This window comes from Cynocephalus volans, chromosome 12 (assembly GCF_027409185.1).
Source record: "Cynocephalus volans isolate mCynVol1 chromosome 12, mCynVol1.pri, whole genome shotgun sequence".
Taxonomy (NCBI): domain Eukaryota; kingdom Metazoa; phylum Chordata; class Mammalia; order Dermoptera; family Cynocephalidae; genus Cynocephalus; species Cynocephalus volans.
In genome coordinates, this window is record NC_084471.1 from 60,666,014 (window position 1) to 60,689,956 (window position 23,943).

The 23,943-nt window shown below is 34.5% G+C and overlaps 1 long non-coding RNA gene across 4 annotated transcripts in view; it reads left to right on the plus strand.

Annotated features, from left to right (window-relative positions):
* Positions 1-23,943, plus strand: part of LOC134360340 (uncharacterized) — a 118,839-nt gene that overhangs the window by 86,781 nt on the left and 8,115 nt on the right. Inside the window, exon 4 of one of the 4 annotated variants that reach the window (XR_010021324.1) lies at positions 6,325-6,369. The exons of the other annotated variants lie outside the window; for them this stretch is intronic. This is a non-coding gene — a long non-coding RNA (uncharacterized LOC134360340). The remainder of the gene's footprint in view (positions 1-6,324; positions 6,370-23,943) is intronic. 4 annotated transcript variants of the gene reach the window in all.

Consider the following 23,943-nt stretch of genomic DNA (forward strand, 5'->3'; position numbering starts at 1 on the left):
TTCACTGGCTACTTTTGAAGTTTTTCTTTATCTTTAGTTTTTGGATGTTTAATTAAGATAAGTCTTAATATTTCTTAGCCTATTCTTTAGTTTCTTCTGTTTGGGATTGTTCAGCTTGAATCTGTATGTTATGTTTTTGTCAAGTTTGGGTAAATTTTAGCCATTACATCTTTGAGTCTTTTTTAGCCCTGCTGTCTTTCTCATCTCCTTCCATAATGCAGTGATGTACATTTTAGATCTTTTGTTATAATCCACATGTCCCTGAGGCTCTTAGTTTTATTTATTTATTTATTTCCTCTCTGTTATTCAGACCGGGTAATTTCGATTGTTCTTTCTCCAGTTTATTGATGTTTTTCTCTGTCTTCCATTTTGCTGTTGAAGCTACCCACTAAGTTTTTTTTTAAAAAATGATTATTGTATTTTTATGTTCCAAAATATTCATTTGGTTCTTCTTTATATCTTGTCTTTCTTTAATGAGACTTTCTGTCTTTTTCCTGAGGTTTTCTAATATTTCATTTGTTTCAAGTATGTTTGCAATTGCTTGTTGAAGCATCTTTACCATGGCTGTTTAAAATCTTTATCAGATAATTCTAACATCTGTGTATTCTTGTTTTTGGCAGCTATTGACTGTTTTTTTTCATTCAGTTTGAGATCTTACTGGTTCTTTGTCATGGGTAATTTTAAAATTCAAAAGTGAACATTTTTATAATATGTTATGAGACTCTGGGTCTTGTCCAAATTTTTCATTTTACCTGCCTTTCTATGATACCAATGCTGCAGAGGAAGGGAAGGTGCTGCTTCATTATTGCCAGGGGGAGATAGGAGTATAGGTTCCCCACTCAGCATCCATTGACACCCAAGGAGACTGTCATTATTATTGCTAGATAGAGATGAGAGTCCTAGCTTCCCATGTGAGTGCCACTGACACATTTGTAGGGGTATTCTCATTAACGCTGGTGATGGTGAAAGTCATGCCTACCTACTAGGCCTCTTCCAAAGTGAATTCACTGGGGAGTGGAAAGGGAACTTTGTTAATGTTGAGCAGATGTGGAAGTCAATCTCTCTATGTGGTCTCCATCGATACCTCTGAGATGAGGTTTTACTGCTGGCCAGTGAGAATGAATGTCCTATCCTCTTCCTTGGCCTTATCTAATATAATCACAGCAGGAATGGTAGGATACATCGTTACAGCCTCACAAGAGTGGGTGTCTAGGTTCCGCACTCAGCTTTTCCTGATGAGGGTAGGAGTATGACTACAGTTTTTTTCTGCAGTGTTTGCCTGAAGTAGAGAAGTTATTGTTATAAGTTTTCTGTCTTGTTATGCTGCTCTTTCGTGTGGCTAGAGACAGCAGTCTTCTGTTGTTATTGTTGTTAATCTGCACCCATTGGCATTTATTGGTTTCTGGCTTCTTATGCTCCAAATCTGATACAGGTGGAAAAAACAAAAACAAAAAAACAGAACTCACTAGCATTTTATTCTTTGGACCACAAGGTCTCTAGCTGGTCTTCCTTTTTCTCTTCACTTTGCAGAATCTTCTTATGTTTGTTTTTTATGTAAAGCCCTGGATCTTAGCTGTACTTAAGTTGTACTCAATTGTACTTAGTGAGAGAAACAGAAAAAAATGTATATGCTTCATATTCCTAGAAGCAAGAGTCTTGTTTCTTTTACAAAATTTATCATGAATCATTATCACAATAGTTTACCTGGAGATTAAAATTAACATTTTAACTTAAACCAATATAGCTCAAATTGATACCTACTGAATTTCAATACTATAAAAAATTTTTCTTTCCATATAGGTTTATATCCTCTTCCTCCTTTGTACTGTTATTATGTGGACTTGAGTTACTGCCTACTGTCTTTTTATTTCAATCTGAAGATATCCCTTTCTAGGTATTTTTTCTAGGGCAGGTCTGCTGGCAATGAATGTTCTTGATTTTTGTTTACCTGAAAATTTCTTAATATCTCCTTCATTTTTGAAAGATAGTTTTGCTGGATATAGAATTTTTGGTTTGTAGTGGGGATTTTTCCTCAGTATTTTGAATATGTTGTACTTCTGCCTTTTAGTTTCCATGGTTTCTGTTGAGAAGTCATTTGGTAAACCTACTGAGGATTCTTTGTATATGCTGATTAGCTTTACTCTTTCTGTTTTCAATATTCTCTTTGGATTCGGCTTCTAACAGTTTGACTATGATGTGTCTGTGTGTGGATCTCTGTGAGTATGCTTCTGTAGTTTATTGAGCTTCTCGGATGTGCATATTAGTCCTTTTCATCAAATTTGGAAATTTTTAACCATTATTTATCCAACTATCATACTTCCTCTTTATCACCTCTCATTTTGAGACTCCCATTATCCATTGGTTAGTACAATTAATGTTGTCCCATAGGTCTCAGTGGCCCTGTTTTTCTTCATTCTTTTTTCTTTCATTTCTTAGATTAAACAATTACCTATATTGAAGTTCACTACTTCTTTCTTTTGTGAGTTTAAAGTTGATTTTGAATGTCTCTAGTAAATGTTTCATTTCAGTTATTCAAAATTTGTTTGTTTAAAAATTAACCTTTATATCTTTATTGATATTCTTCATCTGATGAGACATCATTCTCATTCTTTTCTTTAATTCTATAGACATATTTTCTTTTAGTTCTTTGAGCATATTTAAAATGGCTGATTTCAAGTATTTGTCTAGTAAGTTTAATGTCTGGGTTTTCTTACAGACAGTTTCTATTGACAACTTTTTATCCTATGTATGGGCCATATATTTTGTGTTGTATTACTTTTTGTTGAATTACTTTTCCTTTTTGAGGAAACTGATATTAAGAGGAGTTAGGTGATTTGCCCCAGGTCACCTATTTCTTAGTGGTAGAGTTCAGTTTTAAATTCCAAACTCTTTTCCATTCACTGTGCTGCTAGTATTATAGTATTCTATGTCAATAAAGAAAATATTTTTTAAAAAGTTCCTTTGGCTTAATACAGTACAATTCCCCTCTCATGACGTTTTCTCACACCATGTATGTTAGTGAACTGAGACTGAAGATTTTCCATAAGAAATAGTTCTTAGTTCTACATCATATATAATGGAAAGAGTTTCCAGATATAATGGAGAAATGCCTTTTGCAGATGAGTGAACTGCAGTTTTCATATCACTTGATCTACAAGTATCAGTGTAGGTGTAAAAGTGAGTTTTCTCTGCTTTATAACCAGGGTATACCATTCATCAAATATAATGTAAGCTTCTTAAAACTATTTTCTTCTCTTCAGTTTTTTTTCTTTTAAACACTGGACTGTAATTTTCCAAAATTTATAAAAAGTTTATTACAAAGTTAACTCCATTGCCTCCAATAACCATAAGAACTGCAAAGAAGCTTATTTGAATGTCTCCTTATCATATTCTTTTAAAACATGCATAGATTATTAAAAGATCAGGGCATGTCTGAAATATGGGTCTTAGCTATATTTTGATATTTGTCCATAATAAATAAATATCAAAAGGAAATATTATATCCAGAAGCAATTTTCTGATCTGGCAGCATTATGATTCATTCGAGCTTCCATTTATATTAACATTTTAAATGAAAAATTAGCCTCAGTATCCAATTCGACTTTAACAATCAAGTTTGGACATAGTATATCGATTCAGAATTTTGGAACATCACCTTTCATCATATCATATTGCAACAAAATGTATTACAGCACAATGAACCTGGCTTAGATCTTTGATAATAAATAATTACATGGGGGGAAAGAAAAAAGCTAGAGATCAGGATGATCAAAAGGAAATCCAAAAAGTAAAGGATATATTTAATGACATCTGTAGAAAAGCAGCATCTCATAGACTCCATTGTGGAAGTGACAAGGTTTCCAATTCCTAATGATGGAAGCAAAAGGTCTGAGGATGAGAGAAAGAGTAGTTCCTCTAGTGCCATGACCTCCCCCAAATCCCTGGAGTCAAACTGCCTCAGAAATAGAGTGTGCATTCAGGGACAATCGGCTGATAATGGCTCATTGAGAGTGAAGAGATCAAGGTTATACAGAGTTTCCGAATGATCCAGAGTCCTTTAACATCAACTGACTGCCATTTCTGGGCAGTAAAGCAGAAGAAAGATATAAGTGATAATGTGTGGCAATGAACTACCTTTGCAATTATGTGTTTTGATCCAGCCGGTTCTTCTCAGTATGAGATTGGGAAGGCAGATGAAAAGGCAGGGAGTTACCAGTTTTAGAGGCTAGCTAATCCCAGCACTTCTCTGTGAGTCATCATTACTTTGTCAATTAAAAAATCACTCTAGCACTAACACCCACACCCCCAACCCCACCCAAAGAGAGAGAGAGAGAAAGATAAACCAGAACCTGGCCCTAGTTATGAGCATACTATCTCCATCAGATGTTTCCTTAAAAAATAAAATAAGATTAGGACTTCTGGGCACGATCTCACTTCGTTTTTGTCATCAAAAAATTCTTTGGTTTTCAATGCTGTCTGCCAAATAAATTAAAAAGTTTAGAGCGTTTCTAAAGTACTATCTGAATCATAATAATGATAGCATCGATTATGTGTCAGGTTCCTTACACATGCTATCTCATTTAATGATCACAACAGTCAAGTTCTATAGTTTCCATTTGATGAGATTGTGAGATCTAGGGAAGGTAAACGTTTTCTTTCAGTGGAACTTGTTAAAAAAGGAGTGCCAGAGAGGTGATCGGATCTTGGGTTTTCTTGACTCCAAAGAATATATAAATTTTACTACACTAAGCCATATTACCAGCAAAATAATAGATATTTAGTTAAATGTTGAAATATTTTTTTCTGAAATTGTGAAGTTTTACTTTCTGTGAGGTTATTGGGTCTCTCAATGAGACAGCTTATGTCACATTGAAAATATTCTTTCCTGGCAGAGTGTCTGGTTCCCAACAGGCACTGAGTATCCTGAATGAATGGAAGAATTAATTGGCTGTGTGAAAAAGTGATCCCCACTTCCTTCTCCAAACTGTTGCACATAGTTGTATTTTACTTCTTTATGAAATACAATTCCTTTTTTTTTCATTTTTTCCTAATGTGACTATTAAAAGAAAGATATTTACTAAAATATAGCTTATAAAGAGAATCCATGTTCATTCTAAGAAAAGAATCCCGTGTGATAGACATGAAGCTCATCATCATCATCAAAAGTCATTCATTAGCAGATCTTTCAGGTGACCCAGAGCAGACCTTAGTAAATAAAAGACCGGATACCTCACTAATCACAAGCTATTTGCTTTGCATTTTAAGTGAGTGTTAGAGTACGTTAGAGTACCGTATGCTTTGTAGTCAGACAAACCAGGCTCGTCGTCAGTCAACCCAGCAATGTGACTCCAGGCAAATCCTTAGCTTCTTAGGAATGGGAAAAAATATTGTTACTCGAATGTACGCAATGAGGATTAAAATAATTTTAATAAGTTTTTGGCAGATAAGTCCTTAGTAATTGGCTGTACTATGATGGGAAACAAAGAAGATGTTCTTTTTGGCTTGCTCTGTGAATTCTTTAGCACATTTTTGAGGTTTTTGTTTTGTTTTGTTTAATAGGACACAGACTTTAAGTTTGTCAAAATGTTTTTACTGTGGATAATGGTATAGGAAAGGACATAAATAATATATGTTATATTTTCCATTTTTATCAATGCTTTTTCCCATATAAATCTTTCAGGACCTATATTACTTTGTAAAACCAATATAGGTGATTTCTTGTATCTCTTTGCTATGCAATCAGGCTCTAAACCAACTTATCTGTAAAGTAGCAACTGGAAGGGAGCTCTATATCAGCAATTGCACAATGTAGAACACATTTAATTATGATTATAAAGTGCCATCCAGAAACACGTAAACAGGGAGATACCTGGACTGACTTTACACAAAGACTGGAAAACAAACTCACCCTAAACAGCCACACAGTTCGAATCTAACCAAACATTATTAACTTTGCTTTTAATTTCTTTGAGATGCCACCAAGGCCCTGTTTTTTGTAAAACTACTGTGGTCTCCATTTATTAATTTCATGCTATAACCTGACCATTTCATAACTAGCATTAAAATTACTGAATCAAAACTCTGAGTGTGTACATGCAAATTATTCAGGTTAAAAGAAATCCATCTGGGAAATACAGAGACTCAAATCCCCTTACTAATTTTAACTTCATATAGTTCTCAATTTTGAAATAATAGGAAGATCTCAAGAGTAATAATCATATACATCAGCCGACAAGTTTAGAGTAATGGTGAAAGTCTTTTTGTTCTTTGGTTTAAATTAAACTGGTTTGTAAATAATTAAAAATTTTTTTTGTTTAATTTCAGATTTTTCTTCTATGTTTCCCTCCTTGCAGTCTGGTTTAATCAATGGTAGGTACCAACAGCTGGGTGTTATTTCATATTCTTAAACCCAAGACTGGCTCCAAAACAATGACCCACCCACGTTCCCCTATAGCTTTAGCCACAGTAATCTGAGGGAAGACTGTGTTACCTGACTTTGGTTCCTTGGGGTGAGGGTATTCAGCGAGACTCTTTTGGTGGTTTTGTTTCACAGACAGTGTACACTAAGTAAATGTTTATACACTGGAATTGAGTACACCTGGGCTCAGATGCAATTCACTAATTCATTAGTTCATTCAGCAAATATTTACTGCGAGTCTACCAGGGGCCAGACACTATTTGGACACGGAGGATAAAATAGTGAACAAAACAGATATGTCTCTGTCCATATATATAATATTCTATATTATAATAATATTCTATATTATATATATTCTATATTTATATTCTATATAAATATTTAAGGTATTTATTATATTTTATAATATATTCTATATTTATATATACAAATATCTATATTTAATATTCTGGTGGGAGGACACAGAAAAAAGAAGCAAACAGAAAGAACTGTAGGGTAGAGGAGACACAGTGACTGCTGTGGTGTGGGGGAATTTGTGGTCTCATATTCACGGCTAAGAGTGTGGACTTGAGAGCTGGGTAGCCTGGGTTAGGATCCTGGTCCTTCCATTTTCTGTGTGTGTCATGATGAACAAGCCAGTTTCTGTGCCTTAGTTTCCTCATATGTAAAGTCGAGATGATAGTACTTGTTTTAAAGGTTTCTTATGAGGATTAAACAAATGTATATGTAATGTGTTTAGAGTGGTGCCGGGCATATGATAAGTGTAATATGTTAACTGTTGTTATTGTTATTATTATTTATTAACACAAGATGAAACTTTGTCATTTGGCAAATAATTTATATCAAGTGTGTTGTTCCCTTTTTTTGTCTTTTTCTCTTCAACTGGCTGAATCAGTGAAGGGAAAAAAAACTATTTCTTAATTGAGATTAAATTACCTAGGAAAGATTCCTTAAGTACCTGTTGGTCATTAAGAATAAAAGACTAGGTGGCAAAAGAGCTTAGTTTCAGTCTCAGCACCTCCAAATCTCTTATCCTCATCATTATCAGGTAAACTCTCAGAGCCCCAGTTTGCACATCTCTAAAATAGAGACACTTAAGTTCTTAGGCACGTGTAGATATTTGAGTTTTTCATGAACTGTTCATTTGAATATATAAATATAAGGTGATATTGTATTACCAATATTGTTAATATATATTATTTGTCCCAAAGTCCCCTCAAAATGATCATCTGAAAAAGTTAACACATTACAGAAAGAATCCCCATTCATTCCCTGATGGAATGATTCCATAGGTAGAAAAACCCAGCACAATCTTTCTAACTGTTGAAATTAGTGTGCTTTTACCATGTAGATAAGGGTCCTGCGAGTTGGCTAATACTACCCAAATAGCCAAGTTTTCCTTCTGTATGCCACCCATGAAGATCAAGCCTAGCTCCTTTAACAGAGACTGTATTTTCCTCTGAAGAATGTTACTTTTGTCCAAACCAAGGTGAGAATACTAGCAACACTATTATTTTTATAATAATAAAAAATAGCTATAATACTAATAGCTAACACATATAGAACTCTCTGTATATCAGACACTGTTCTCAGCATTTTACATCATCTTACTCACAGTGTATTTGGGTCACCAGTCAAAAGTTGTGGTCTGCCACTGTCTGGGTTAACATTACAATTGAGTCGACATTGTTCATTCATGAACCAAATATTTACAGAGGTCTTACTGTGTGCCGGATTTCCATTTGGAATATTGAAGCCTTCCACTGTCCCTCTCATTCCAGTCATCTTCAGTTCTGTGAAAATAGAAGCTGCTTTATTGCTCAGTCTTTCACAAATTCTCATTAACAAATATTTGTTTCATTTCTCTGCTTCCCTTTATTCCTGCTCTTTCCCCTGAGTGTCTGGAATCTCTTTTACACAGTAGACAAGCTACCTATGTTCTTAAACTTTCTAGAGCATGCTCTCTTCTTTTCCAAGCTTAACTGAACTTGACTCTACTTCAGGGCTAATCTTGGTCTGTAACCGTTCAGAATGTAGGATGTTCAAACTGTGATAGGTCACACAGCACAGGGACAAGCCAGTGGGTATGGCATCACCTTTTTTCTTAGCATTCTATTACCCTCCTTCTTTTGTTTTAAAAATATCATCTTCATTGGAGATTGTATCAGCTGGTTCTATCCAGTGTAAACTGGAATTTTTTTAACAAAAGCAGATAACTTAATAAACATAAATTGATATCAGGTCATTTTATATTTATATATATTCAGATTGAAAATTATATAGGGAAGCCATTTAAATTATTTTGCCCTTTTAAAAATTTATTAAGAACTGGGTGCTATATATAATGCGCAGTCAGACTATATCAATAAACTAATTCCAAAGACAAAGTAACTCACATACCCCATAGTTAAAGTCACTGTCTTGCAATTTTCTTTCTATTCATGAAAGTTTCTTACTTAACCAAAATTAATTTGTTTTAAAATGCAATCAATAAATGTTAAAAGATTAACAAACTCAAGCCAGATTAAGGTTCATTGGAAGAATGAATGATAGGTTCTTGGACTCTTACTGTCAAAGGTATGCAGCAAGTGGCAAAAATAATGAGATTATTTTGTACTAATAGTACATTAGTAACTCCTAACCATGCTCACTTCTGTTTGGTTTTCTTTTTACAGAGTCAGCGCAGGGCTCCTCACACTAACGGAAAGCAGCATTAGCATTCCTAATACAGAACAGATGACCATCCCCTTGAGAGTTTATTACGGTCACAGCAGTTTCCAAGCCTCAGAGTGATAAAAAAGAAGGAAGAGGGGAACACCAACTCCAGAAAAGTGATTTAGAACTTTCTTCCAGTGACTTTGATTTCTGAGTTCCAAATGCCCTTTCACCCTTGTATTTTAATTTCCTTAATGTAACATATATTTACGGGAAAATTGATTGTTTGCCAGATAGTGGATGAGGGAAGAACAAGCTACAGGAACTCAATAATTATCCGCAAACTATTCGTTCAAGCATGGAAAATGTCTATTTCATTTATCAATATGCCTAGCACCCGACATAGTGCCTAGCACAGAGCTGGCTCCTGATAAAGATTTGGTGAATAAATAAATTAATGAATGAGAAACAATGTCAGAAGGGACTGAGAAAGTTTGCATAGCTCAGACAAGCGTTAAGCATTGAGTCACATGCTAGTCACTGATCTGGCATGATGCTGAGAGCTCTGAGAAATCAGTAACAAATAAAGCAATCACACATTTAAATATGACTTAAACATGCCCTTGCCAGTCGATTGATGGCAATGTGGCTGCCGGTCTGGCATTAATGTACTTGTGCGTGAGCAGGCTATTTACAATTCTTTCATTCCAATTCCAAGCAAAGGTCGTAGTATGTACTATAATCAGGGCTGGTGTTTGCTTTAGAAGTACTGGCCTGAATATGGTCAGAAAGGAAAATCCAGATTAAGAAACATGCACACGTAAATTGTTACCGTCAAATTTGTCATGCCTGCGTGTTTCTGAAGAATTTAATCCCAAAATATTTTTATTAATTTCCACAAATTGGTTCCTGGTTTAACAATTTTCACAGTGGTTATTTTACCCCTCTGGTGATCTAAGGAATGACTAGGAAGGTTTGAGTTACATAGTTTGAGACACAAGGCTCTAAGGTGTTGTAATTTATACACTGGAAAGAATTTAAAATTGGTGTCCCCTATTCATCTCCCTACTTGTATTTCTTCTGGATACATTATGGCTAATATTTTTACATCCTTGCCTCCTCTGGGTATTTTTTTTTTTATGCTGCTACAATTTAGGATGTCCAGTTTTCTATATAATTGCCAGGGGCTTTTCTGAAGCTGCACTAAATTTACACTACAAACAAGTTACTTCTAAGCAGGCTGTAATGCCATTTAATCAGCATATCCATCAGGTAATTATTCTAAGAATAGCATTGCATGAATTATACGTTAATCTTACCTAAGGCCAGAATGTTTAGAGTTTTTGTGAAGTGAAATCATAGCATTCATTTATTATTAGTATTATTAGTCTTTTCTTTTTTTTTCTTGAAACATAATCAATTGTACATATCAGTGGGGTAGCTCATTGAATATCAATACCTGTGTGCAATATATGATGCTCAAATCAGGATAATTAGTATATTCAACATTACACACTGTAATCATTTTTTGTAGCCCTTTACCAATTTCTCGCCAACACCCTCCTCTCCCACCCCCTTTCCCACCTCTGGTAACCTCAGTTCTGTTCTCTCCTTTTGAAAGTTCAGTTTATTATTGTGACTATATCTTTCTTTCTTTCTTTTTATTTTATTTGTTTCTTTTTTCTTTTCTTTCCTTTTTTTTTTTTTTTTTTTTTTGTAGCTCCCATTTGTGGGTGATGACATGCAGCATTTTTCTGTGCCTGGCTTATTTCACTTAACATAATTTTCTCTAAGTTTATCCATATTGCTGCAAATGGCAGAATTTCATTCCTTTTTATGGCAGAGTAGTATTCCATTGAGTATAACACATTTTCCTTATCCAGTTGTCCATCAATGGGCATTTAGATTGATTCCAACTCTTGGCTATTATAAGTAGAACTGTGATAAAAATGGGAGTGCTGGTATCCCTTCAACATAATGATTTCCATTCCTTTTGGTATATACTCAGCAGTGGAATTACTGGATCATATGGCAGTTCTATCTGTAGTTGTTTGAGGAAGCTCCATACTGTTTTCCATATTGGCTGCACTAATTTACAGTCCCACCAACAGTGTAGGAGAGTTCCCCTTTCTCTGCATCTTCACCAGCATTTGCTATTCTCTGTCTTTTTGGTAATAGCTAGTCTAACTGGAGTGAGATGATATCTCAATATGGCTTTGATTTCACTTCCCTGATGCTTAGTGCTGTTGAGCATTTTTTCATGTGTCTCTTCACCATTTATATATCTCTCTTTGAAAATTGCCTATTCAGCTCCTTTGCCCATTTTTTAAATCAAGTTACTTGTTCTCTTATTGTTAGGTTGTTTGAGTTCCTTGTATATTTTGGATATTAATCCCTTGTCAGATTCGTAGTTTGCAAATACTTTCTTCCATTCTATATGCTGTATTTTTGCTCTGTTAATTGTTGGTTTTGCTGTGCAGAAGCTTTTTTTAGTTTGATATAATTCCATTTCTTTACTTTTTCTTTAGTTGCTTCTGCTTTTGGGGTCATATTCATAAAGTTTTTGCCCAGTCCTGCTTCCTGAAGTGTTTCCTTTATGTTTTCTTCTAGGGGCTTTATAGTTTCAGGTCTTATACTTAAGTCTTTAATCCATTTTGAGTTGATTTTGTCATATGCTAGAGGTATGGTTCTAGTTTCATTCTTCTACATACATATGTCCAGTTTTTCTAGCACCATTTACTGAAGAGTCAGTCTTTTCCCCAAAGTATGTCCTTGGCTGTAAGTATGTGGGTTAATTTGTGGGTTTTCTATTCTATTCCATTGATCCAAATGTCTGTTTTTAGGCCACGTATGCTGGTATCATGTGGTTTTGTTTACTATAGCTTTGTGATATAATTTAAAGTCAGGAAATGAAATGCCTCAGGCTTTATTTATTTATTTTTTTGCTCAGGATGGCTTTGGTTATTCGGGGTCTCTTTTTGTTCCATATGAATGTTAGGATTGTTTTTCTTGTTTCTGTGAAGAATGTCATTGGTATTTTGATGGGGCTTGCACTGAATCTGTAAATCGATTTGGATAGTATGGACATTTTCACAGTGTTAATTCTTCCAATCCAAGAGCATGGAAAGTCTTTCCATTTTTTTGCATCCTCTTTAATTTCTTTCAGTAGTGATTTGTAGTTTTCATTGTAGAGATTTTTCACTTCCTTGGTTAAATTTATTCCTAGGTATTTTACTTTTTTGGTAACTATTGTAAATAGGCTTCTTGATTTTGTTTTCCTATTAGTTCATTGTTGGAGTATAAAAAGGCTACAGATTGTCATGTGTTGATTTTGTGTCCTGCAAATTTATTGAAATTATTTATCAGCTCTAAAAGTTTTTTGGTAGAGTCTTTAGGTTTTTCTGTATAGAGAATCAGGTCAACTGCAAGCAGGGACAGTTTGAGTTCATCTTTTCCAATCTGGATGCCCTTTATTTATTTCTCTTACCTGATTGCTCTGGCTAGAACTTCCAATACTATGTTAAATAGGAATGGTGAGAGTGAGTGTCCTTGTCCTGTTCCTAAGGGAAAGTCTTTTTAGATTTTCCCCATTTGGAATGTTATTGGTGGTGGGTTGGTCATATATGGCTTTTATTACATTTTGATATTTTCCTTCAATACATAATTTGCTGAGAGTCTTTATCGTGAAAGGATGTTAAATCTTTTCAAATGCTTTTCCTGCATCTATTGAGATAGTCATATGTCTTCTGACCAGTGTTCCAGCCTGTAGTACAGCCCCATCTGCCCACCTGAGCCAAGATATTCAGCCACCCAAACAGCCACAGCTGCCCCATCTGCAAACATGGCCCCACCCACTCATGAGGGCCCAGTCATATATATGGCCCCAGCCACAGATCTAGCTGCTGGCACACTCAGGAACTACTGAGTTGATCCAGAACTACTGAAGCTACTGAGTCTATCTGGAATCAAAATTAAAACACCCCACCCAATGCACAATATATAACAAATCTACAGGAGGGATTTCTTCTCCTCAAAAGCCACCTCAGGGTAATAAAAGCAACTACTCCACCAGATGACTAGGCATCAATGTAGGGATACTAGAAATATGAAAAAAACAAGAAAATACAATACCACCAAAGGAACCATATAATTCTCAAATAACAGACCTCAAACAACAGGAAACTCTCAAATGTCTGAAAGGGAATTCTGAATAACAATCTTAAAGAAATTCAGTAAGATTCAAGAAGACTCAGTTAAACAACATAATGAAATGGAAAACAATATATGACATGAAGAAGAAAATTTACAAAGAGATAAATACCATTAAAAAGAATGTAACAGAACTCCTGTAACTGAAAGCCTCGTTGAACAAAATAACCACAGCTGAGAGTGTAAGCAGACAGCTAGAGCAAGTGGAACAAAGAATTTCTGATTTTGAAGACACTCTTTTCAAAGTAATCCAAGTGGACCAAAAAAAAAAAAAAAATTAGAAGAAGAAAAAAGAATTTTTAAAAAATGAAGAAAATCTAAAAATGCTAGCAGACAATCTTATGTGCACAAACATCTGAATCATGGGTTTTTGGAAGGGGAGGAGAAAGGAAAAGGCTTTGAAAACATATTCAATGGAATAATAATGAAAAACTTCCCAGGTATTATAGAGATATGGACCTCCAGATCTAAGAGTCTCAAAGATCCCTGAATAGCTTCAATCCAAAAAGATCCTGTTTGAGACACATTGTAGTCAAACTGTCAAAAGTTGAAGAAAAAGAGAGAATTCTAAAAATATCAAGGGAAAAGTGACAAGTGACCTTTAAAGGAGTCCCCATCAGACTAAAAGCAGACTTCTCAGCAGAAACCCTACAGGCCAAAAGAGAATGGGGTGATATATTCAAAGTACTAAAGGAAAAAAAACTGCCAGCCAAGAATACTATATCCAGCAAGGGTATCCTTCAGAAATGAAGGGGAAATAGTGTATTTTCCAGACACAAAAGCTGCAGGAGTTTACCACCATACAACCAACTCTATGAGAAGTCCTTAAGGGAGTCCTGCACCTAGCACCCTAAAAGCAATAATCAGAACAATGAATACATGAGAAAGAACAAACACTACAGGTAGAGCAGATATGCAAATGAGAAAGAAAAATCTACACCATACTACCTCGATAAACCAACAAACACTGAAACAAACAATAAAAGGGAAAGGAACTAAAGATATTTAAATCAACTATACAAAAAGCAATTAAATGTGCAAGTAAGACAATACCTTTCAATAACAACCCTAAATGCAAATGGATTAAATTCCACACTGAGAAGACACAGACTGACTGATTGGATTAAAAAGTTAGACTCAAGGGCCAGCCCCGTGGCACACTCGGGAGAGTGCAGAGTTTGGGAGCGCAGCAGCGCTCCCGCCGCGGGTTCAGATCCTATATAGGAATGGCCGGTGCGCTCACTGGCTGAGCACAGTGCGGGCGACACCATGCCAAGGGTTGCGATCCCCTTACCAGTCACAAAAAGACAAAAAAAATAAATAAATAAAAGTTAGACTCAACTATCTACTGACTACAAGAGATTCACCTCACCTGTAAACATACACACAGACTAATAATGAAGCAATGGAAAAAGATAGACCACACAAATGGAAACTGAAGATGAGCAAGAGTAGCTATTCTTATATCAGATAAAATAGACTTTAAGCCAAAAACCATAAAAAGAGATAAAGAAGGCCAATTACACATGATAAAGGGATCTATCCAGCAAGGAGACATAACAATCATAAATATATATGCACCCAACACTGGAGCACCCAGATATATAAAGCAAACACTGTCAAACATTGAGTAAGAGATAGACCCCAATATGATCATAATTGGGGATCTGAACACTCCTTTCTTAGCATTGAACACATTAGACAACAAATCAACAGAGAAACACAGGATTAAAACCACACTTGAGACCAATTGGATTTTGCATATACTTACAAAACATTTTATCCAACACCTACAGAATATACATTCATCGGCACATGGAACATTCTCCAGGATAGATTACATGTTAAGTCACAAATCAAGTGTCAACAAATTTTTAAAAATTGAAATCACTTCAGGTGTCTTTTCAGACCACAACACATTAAAACTTGATATCAATAACAAGAGAAACTCTGGAAACTATGTAAATACCTGGAAATTGAACAACATGCTCCTGAATGACCTATGGGTCCAAGAAGAAATTAAACAGGAAATCAAAAAATTTCTTGAAACTAATGAAAATAAGGACACATCATACTAAAACCTGTGGGATACAGCAAAAACAGTACTGAGAGGGAAATGTATTATGATAAATGCTTACATCAAAAGAATAGAAAGATTTCAAGTAAACAACCTAACGCTACACCTCAAAGAACTAGAAGAACAGGAACAATATAATCCCTAAATTAGTAGATGGAAAGACATGACGAACATCAGAGCAGCAACTAAATGAAATAGAGACCTCCAAAACAATACAAAGATCAATGAAACAAAAACTTGGTTATTTGAGAAGATAAACAAGTAGACAAACCATTAGCTAGGCCTACTAAAATAGAAGAGAGAAGACCCAAATAACAAAAATCATAAATGGAAGAGGAGACATTACCACCAATACCAAAGAAATACAAAGAATCATTAGAGACTATTATAAAGAATTGTATGAAAACAAATTTGAATACCTGGAGGAAATGGATAAATTTCTGGACACATAGAAACTACCAGAACTAAACCAAGAAGAAACAGAAAACATGAACAGACCAATAACAAACAACAAATTTGAAACATTAGCAATCTCTCAACAAAGAAAAGCCCAGGACCAGATGGCTTTACTGCTGAATTCCATCAAACCTTTCAAGAGGAATTAATATCAATTCTCTTCAAACTATTCCAAAAATTTGAAACAGATTTGCTCCCAAACCCATACTATGAGGTCAGCATCACTCGATATCAAAACCAGTCAAAGATATAACAAAAAAAGAAAACTATAAGCCAATATCTTTGATAAACATAATTGCAAAAATCCTCAGCAAAATATTAGCAATCTGAATACAGCAACACATTAAAAAATTATGCACCATGATCAAGTGGGATTCATCCCAGGGATGCAAGGATGGTTCAATACATGCAAGTCAATAAATGTGATACACAACACAAACAAAATCAAAGACAAAACCATATGGTTATTATTAGTCTGTATATTTCAATAGACTCAATATTTTGATTTTTATATTTTTGTTTATATTTTTTGGAGAGAACAAAATCACTTGAAGAGTGAGCACTAGTCTTTTCTTTTTTTTCACAGATTGTGATTATGCTAGAAGACTGCATATAAAAAGTTATTTGGCAATATGATGAATATTAAGCAATTCACTCTGTATTTTTTATTGTTTTTAGTTTACTATTTTCTGAACTAATATTTTTTATGGTTGACCAAAGTAGACCATACATAGAATGCATATTTATCTTATACATAACTTCAGAAACTATATCTAGTTCCAGCCATGTTTATTGCCTAAATACACATTTATAATCATATAGTTCATATATTTGTATCCCATTTGCCCCACACCCCACCCCTTCAAAAAGCTGTTCAGTGCAGTGTCAAAGAGAAAACCTAAATGTGAACAGTACACATAAGCTTAGGAAGATTTCTGTGAAACAAGCCTACCTTAATTACAGAAGAGGAACTTAATAATATTAAATAAACAGTAGGTGATAAATAAATACATTATATCACACGCTGCTTTATATCTCATTTAATCCTTACAATAAACTTACTAGTAGATACTTCTATTATCCCCATTTTCCAACTCTAAAATAGTATCTGGAGTCCAGATCCTGCACTTTTCAGTTGTTCAGACTTCTCATCTCCAATAATGATTTCTTTTACCCTTCTTCAGCTCCCTGTGCCTTGACTTTATCATCACTAATAGCTGCATCACCTAACAAATTCAAATTCCAGTATTCTATTTTTTGGATACCACTTAAAATTCTTTTAGCTCATCTACTCTGATTCTCAATTCCAACAAGTCTGTTTCGGAACAGTAATGAGATTGGTATGGCCCTGTGCAAGGCTAATATACAAATTCACAAGGTATTTCATATTCTTCCATTCGTGAGTTGGACAATTCAATATTGGAGTTGTATCAACACACTCCAAATTGATCTCTACATTTGCTGCAATTATAATCAAAATACCATTGTCTTTACTTTTTTAAGTAAATTTTTAAGTAAATTGAAAGCAAACTCTAAATTTTTTGTGAAAATGTAGAGGGCCCAAAACAGCCAAGACAGCTTGAAGAAAAATATCAATGTTATAAGACATGCTCTACAAATATCAAGAATAATTCTAAAGATACAGACAGTAATTAAGAGCAGGTGGTATTAGTGAAGGGACAAAGATAGTCATAAAACAGAACAGAAGCTCAGAAATAAACCCACCCAAATACAAGTACTTGCTTTTTGGCAATGATAGCTCTGAAAAGCATTGAAAAAAATAGTCTTTTCAATAAATGTTGCAAAAACTATTTATCCATAAGAAAAACACAAAATTAAATGAACACCTATCTCACTTAAAACATACACAACACACACACACACACACACACACACACACACACACACGTGCGTGCGCGCACACAGGTACAATCAGTTCTAGATGGATCATAGACCTAAATGTGAAAAGCATGAAGCAAAATTCCAGAATATAATATAGTAGACTCTTAAGATAGTCTTTAAGAGCCTGGGATTAGTGATTTCTTAAACAAGACACAGAAAAAGAATCAGACAAAAATAGAAAGACTGATATGTAGACTACATTAAAATAAAGAATTCATGCTCATCAAAAGACAGTACTTAGTAAAAGAAGGCAACCCACAGATGGGAAAAGGGTATTTACAGCACACATAACCAATAAAATCTCATACTACGAACATATTAAGAATTCTTAAAAAGCAGTAAGAAAAAGGCAAACAATAGGCAAATGGGCAAAAATCCTAAAATGCACTTCAAAAAATTCTCAGTTTCATTGGTAATTGGAGAAATAAATTCAATCTAGAAATCACAACATACAACTGATGAGTCAGCAGAATGGCAAAAATCCAATGGTGTGATAATACCAAGAATTGGTGAGGATATAGATCAATAGGAATTTTCATAATTTGCTGGTAGGAGTGTAAACTGTTAAGATCACTTTAGAAAACCACTGGCCATATCTGGTAGCTCTGGAAGACAGATGTAATGTGGCTCAGCCTATTCCATGCCTTGGCATAAACCTTACAGAAATGTTTGTTTATGTTCACCAGAGTCCATGTGCTTGAAGGTTTGTAATGCATAGCTCAAAACTACAACTATAAAATAAACAAGTTTAGAATACTAAACAATGAAAATAAACTACAGATACATATAAAAACATGAATCTTAAAGGAAAAATGTTAGGAGAAAGAAACCAACACAGTAAGTACTGTATGATTTTATTTACATGAAATTTAAAAACAGCAAAATAAACCTTTCTTTACTTGTGTCTATTTTGGTAGTAAAGCTCTAAAATAAAGAAAGAAAGTTAATACTGTAACATAGAGGATAGTTATTAATGCAGGAGGTAGAGAGAGGTTTATGACTAGGAAGTCCTGTGTAGGAAGCTTCTGGAGAGATGATGTGTTCCGTGTCTTGATCTGAGTGGGGGTTACAGGGTGTCTGTCCTAGAACAATTTAAGCTAGGCATTTATGTCTTCTTATTTTTGTTATATATTAATTAATAAGATGTAATTATATTAAAACAGTGGTGGAAGCACATATCACATTTAATGTTTATAGACAACACTTTGAAGAAAGAATTGAAAGATTACCATAGGGAAACAACCTGAAGGAGTCACAGAGATGAGAGAGGGTTTCCCAATACTGAAGAGATCTGGACTTGTTTACAAATCAGTGAAAACAAAAACTACAAAACTGTGAGCAGTAATATGAAATTGTGAGAAAGAGAGTTGAAGTTTGAACCCAGAGAGGATGAAAGAAGCTTGAATCAATCAGTACCACTGGGATACAGATGGTGACATTTTCAAAAGAATTTATTTGAAAGGGATGGAGTATCTGTAGAGTGCCAACAGGATTAAGGGAACAAGAAAGGTTGGTGGGACACCCAGGAACTTGTTAACAGCAGGAAGCCTTTACCATCCTCAGGCCTCAGGGATGAATGGTTTAGCCAAGTCCAACTGAGAGCTGAAGCAGAGGAAGAGAGGTCACCCATAAGAGCCAGTGCTCATATACAGTCTGCTAAAACTGCAGACAAGCAGGAAAGCTGCATGGGGCAAAGTATAGAGTTGGGGAAATACAGACCCTGATCTCATTGTCCTCTCACACTCTGATTTCCTTCCAGCACCTGCCATTGTCCAAACCCAACTGAAAACCAGCAGCCATGAGTGGCTGAGTGATAGTTAAGAGGCTAGTCTTCTGGAACTCAGAGCAGGGCAGCAGAAGGCAGAGAAATCATGTAGAGATGGGAAAGAGCAAATGTAGAACAACCAGCACAGACTGAGAATGAGAAAGTTTAGCTCAGAGATGAAAAAGGACACTTCTCCTTAGGCGAGATGAACTGCAGAAATGTATGGGTGATAATTCCCAGACAATTTTGGTGGAAGAGAAAGATAGTTGAGGGAGCTCTTATATGATGACCTTAATCTCAGTCGTCAGTTGAGGGGCCCTTTGCCTGTAGGATAGAAAAGTAGGGGTATATCAGGCTGTTTGAGAGATTAGAGGAAATTTGAAATTACTTTGGTGGAAAGTTTAATAGGAAGTCAATTAGGTATGGGTAAGAGAACTGCTGAGTTGCACTGAAAGCAACTGAATTTTTCATATTATGACATTTTCTCTATTACAGTGTTTAAGCAAATATTAATCAGAAATCATGTTTTATTCATATTTATTCCTACACCTTTCCTCCCTCACCCACATTATAAACACCAAGCACCCATGAGCGCGTGCACACACACACACACACACAATATTACACAATATAAAATAGGCACTTGAAATTTTTCTACTCATGGTAGGTATTTCTTACCTTAGTGTATTGTAATTAACTTAATACAAAAATACATATAGAGTGATTGGTAGTTAAGTCCTAAGTTTTAGTCTCAGTTCCACTTTATACTTTTGGTAAATTAGGCTTACATTTCTTTAAGGCTGAATTCAGTAAATGTTTACTTTTATGGAGCCATTCTAGATAAGACTATATGAAAGATGGTTTCTGCAGTTAATTATTTTTATGAAAAGCAGAAGTATATATGCCAAAATATGTCAATGATATCAGAAACATATTTCTCATCCAATCTGCCACTAATTATTAGTGTAAAATGTAATATTTTTGCATGAGTGTTTTGGTATTAAAGTTTTAAAATGTTAGACTTTATTTCCACGTAATATGTGTGTAACAGACGTCTCTAATCAGCATCTTTACCTGCAAGACTGATTGAATAGTGGGTATGTGAAAATTGAGAATAGTTAGGTTGACAATATTTTTGACAATAAACTGTTTAGGTGGCATCAGAATATTATACACCCCACATTTACTGATCTTAGGCAAGTTTTTTGACCTTTCAGGGGGTTGCTTTTCTCATCTAAAAACTGTAGTTGGGTTAAATTATCTCTAAGTTCTCTTTAGTTCTAAGAGACTGTGGAACACAAATTATTTTAAGGTAAACAAAACATAATTGTATCCTTTGCATGATCTTTAAAGTCCACTCTTTACACAACCCTAATAGACAAAATGTTTTTTCTGCCACAGGATATTGATTGTTATTAATAACAATGTTGTTATAGCTACCAAAACTCTACCACACTAGAGCTTAAACTCTCTTCAAAGCAGCTTTGACTAACTAGCTGATACATAAATAAGATTTGAAGTTGTAGCCTCATTGTAGTTTGCCCAGGCTAGTCTTTTATTGATATTTCTTTGAGTGATTCTTAATCTTCACATATATAGCATGTCATAAAGAATTCTGGCAAGCTCAAAACTATGTCCATTAATCCATGTGGAGAGTTCAGAACTTTCAGCAAATGCGTTTTTTCTTAGTAGTGTTTATTTTTATATATTTTTATAATTGTGATAAAATACACATAGCATAGTATTTATCATTTTAACAATTCAAAAATGTATGACTCAGTGGCATTAAGTACATTCACAACGTTGTACAACTATCACCATTATCTATTTCCAGAACTTTTGCATCATCACAAATGGAAACCCTGTACCCACTGAGCTGTCGCTCCCCATTGTCTCCTCCCCCAGCCCCTGTCAACAGCTAAGCTGCTTTCTGTTTCTGTGGATTTGCCTATTATAAATATTTCTTGTAAATAAGATCATATGATACATGGCCTTTTGTGTCTAGTTTCTTTCACTTAGCATGTTTTCGAAACTCATCTATGTTACAGCAGGTATCAATTCTTTATTTGTTTTTAATTCCTGAATAATTTTCCATTGTATGTGTATACCATATTTACTTATCCATTCTTCAGGTGATAGATATATGGGTTGTTTTCATTCTTTTGATTATTGTGAATAATGCTGCTATAAACACTCATATAAATTTTTGTTTAAACATCTGTTTTTAATTATTTTGGGTGAATACCTCAGAGTAGAATTTTTGGGTCATATGGTAATTCTATGTTTAACCTATTGAGATACTTCCAAATGGTTATCAACAGCAGTTGCACATGTTCAGCACATGTATTTTTAAATATAGTTCTCAAAACACTCCTATGAGGAAGTCATAAGACGGCTAAGGATTTGAGAAGTTAGGTAACTTACCCAAAGCACGACCTATAATTTTTTGCTTCTCTAACAGACTCAAAGCTCACCAACTATATGTCTAAATCCATAAAAAGACAGACAGGAAAACATCTCTGGCACATATAATTATTTTTTCTGTCATATGAAGATTCACAGCTTTATTTTGCCATTTATTTTGTTGTTATAAACTGCACTAAACATTCTGAATCAAATTTCTTATTTCCTCTTGGTGTGAGTTACTTCCTGTTAACCAAATTTAGCAAAGTTTAAAGTTATCTAGATTACAGTACATTCATTCATTCATTCATTTGCAACAAATGCTTATTTAACAACCTTGCAGTGTAATAGCTAAATATTCACTGTTAAGCTTCTATACAATTCCACACCCTTTAGTCTAAAAATTTTTACCTAATTTGTAAAAGAAGAGAGTAGTTGTGACATGTTTGTTTTTTTTAATGGAAAAGAAAACCTAGGGATTTTAGAAGGAAGGAAATATTGAGACTAAAATGCAAAGATCAAGATGAATGTTGTCATTCTGGGACCTCCTGACATCAAAGTCATACTGTTGTATTAAAGATAAAAGTATCTGCAGGCCACAGAGCAGTACTCCATAGGAGGTTTTCATTGTAGAATTCTGGAAATCTCTGAGTATTACTTGTGGACACTTCTTTTATGTGCCCCCCTCCCACCTTATATGTTAACTTCAAAGATACTTAGGTACATTAAGGAATTCCCTTAAGATTCAATTCCTGCAATTGAACAGAAATCCACTATTCAACTGCAGGTGTCACAAATCTCATGAAAACATATCTAACCTTGTTGGGAAGAATTTTTAAAATGTCCCATTCTTTGTGTAATACATAAAGCTAGTGTGGTCATAGGAAATAAGGGCAATACGATCACATTTCACAATGATTCAGGGCATTGAGTATTCATATAAGAAATAATATGTAAAGAGTTTCTTAAGACCAGATATTAAAGAAGGATGGTTTTAGTAAAGTGAGATGGGAGAAGTTATGCAAACATTATTAGTAAAAAAATATATATAGTATTTGAAGAGGCAACAGATTATTTCAGCTGTCTGTCCTTCAACCTATTTTAGTAGGCACTAGAAAAATAACCAGGCACTGTATTTGGCCTTCCAGGTGCATCACCTCATTTCATATGTACATACATGATTGACTTCATCGAAAAATATTCATATGAATATACATATATGTGTGCATACATTTATTTCATGCTAATACCGTGCACAAAAATAGTATTAATAAAATGTCAATACCTTTGCAACTTAAATGTTTTGTTATTTTATGCATAAGCATAAAATATATTGAAAAATGTGGTCTTTACGTGTAAGTTTCATTTGTTGCTGAATTTTCATAAAGCAACAATTTAAACTTCTTTTAGATGAAAGCAATGGCTTCAATAGTTTTAAGACAGGGCTTTGAAAAATTGGTGGGGTGTAATCTGAAGATGGAATAGCTGTGATGTTTGATGCTGCATCATGCTGACAACACTTTTCTGAAAATATCACCTTGCTTTGTGAGATACTTGCTGTAACTGCAAAAAAAAAAAAAAAATGTCAAAGATTAAGGTAAAGTCACTGGATATCATCTAACAAAACAGATACAGTACTAGTTTGGCTTCCTATGTATGTAGCTTTCCCACTGAACTTCACATGGGATTTTTTTCTACCAAGTCTACATAACCAAGCCCATTGTTAGCCAATTTTAGTGGGAAATTAGTTCCATCCTATAAATAGATTTCTCTGTTCACTGCAGTCTGTGCTAAAGTGCTGTCCTGCATTTTCTCTTTTACTCTGCATGATTCATTGAACATTTTATGGTCTTGTTTACTACAGAGAATGAAAAGGTTGCTTGTGAAGTTGGTTTTAGAAAAATCCAGGTGAGGACCAGTAATGAAAAGACTTAATTACATTTCTCAGTAATTCTCACCCACCAAGATCACACAAGCAGGCAAACAGTAAAAAAAACAAAAACTCTGCAGACATCACATATACCAGTTGAGCTTACAGACTTCCCCAGAAATCCTAGC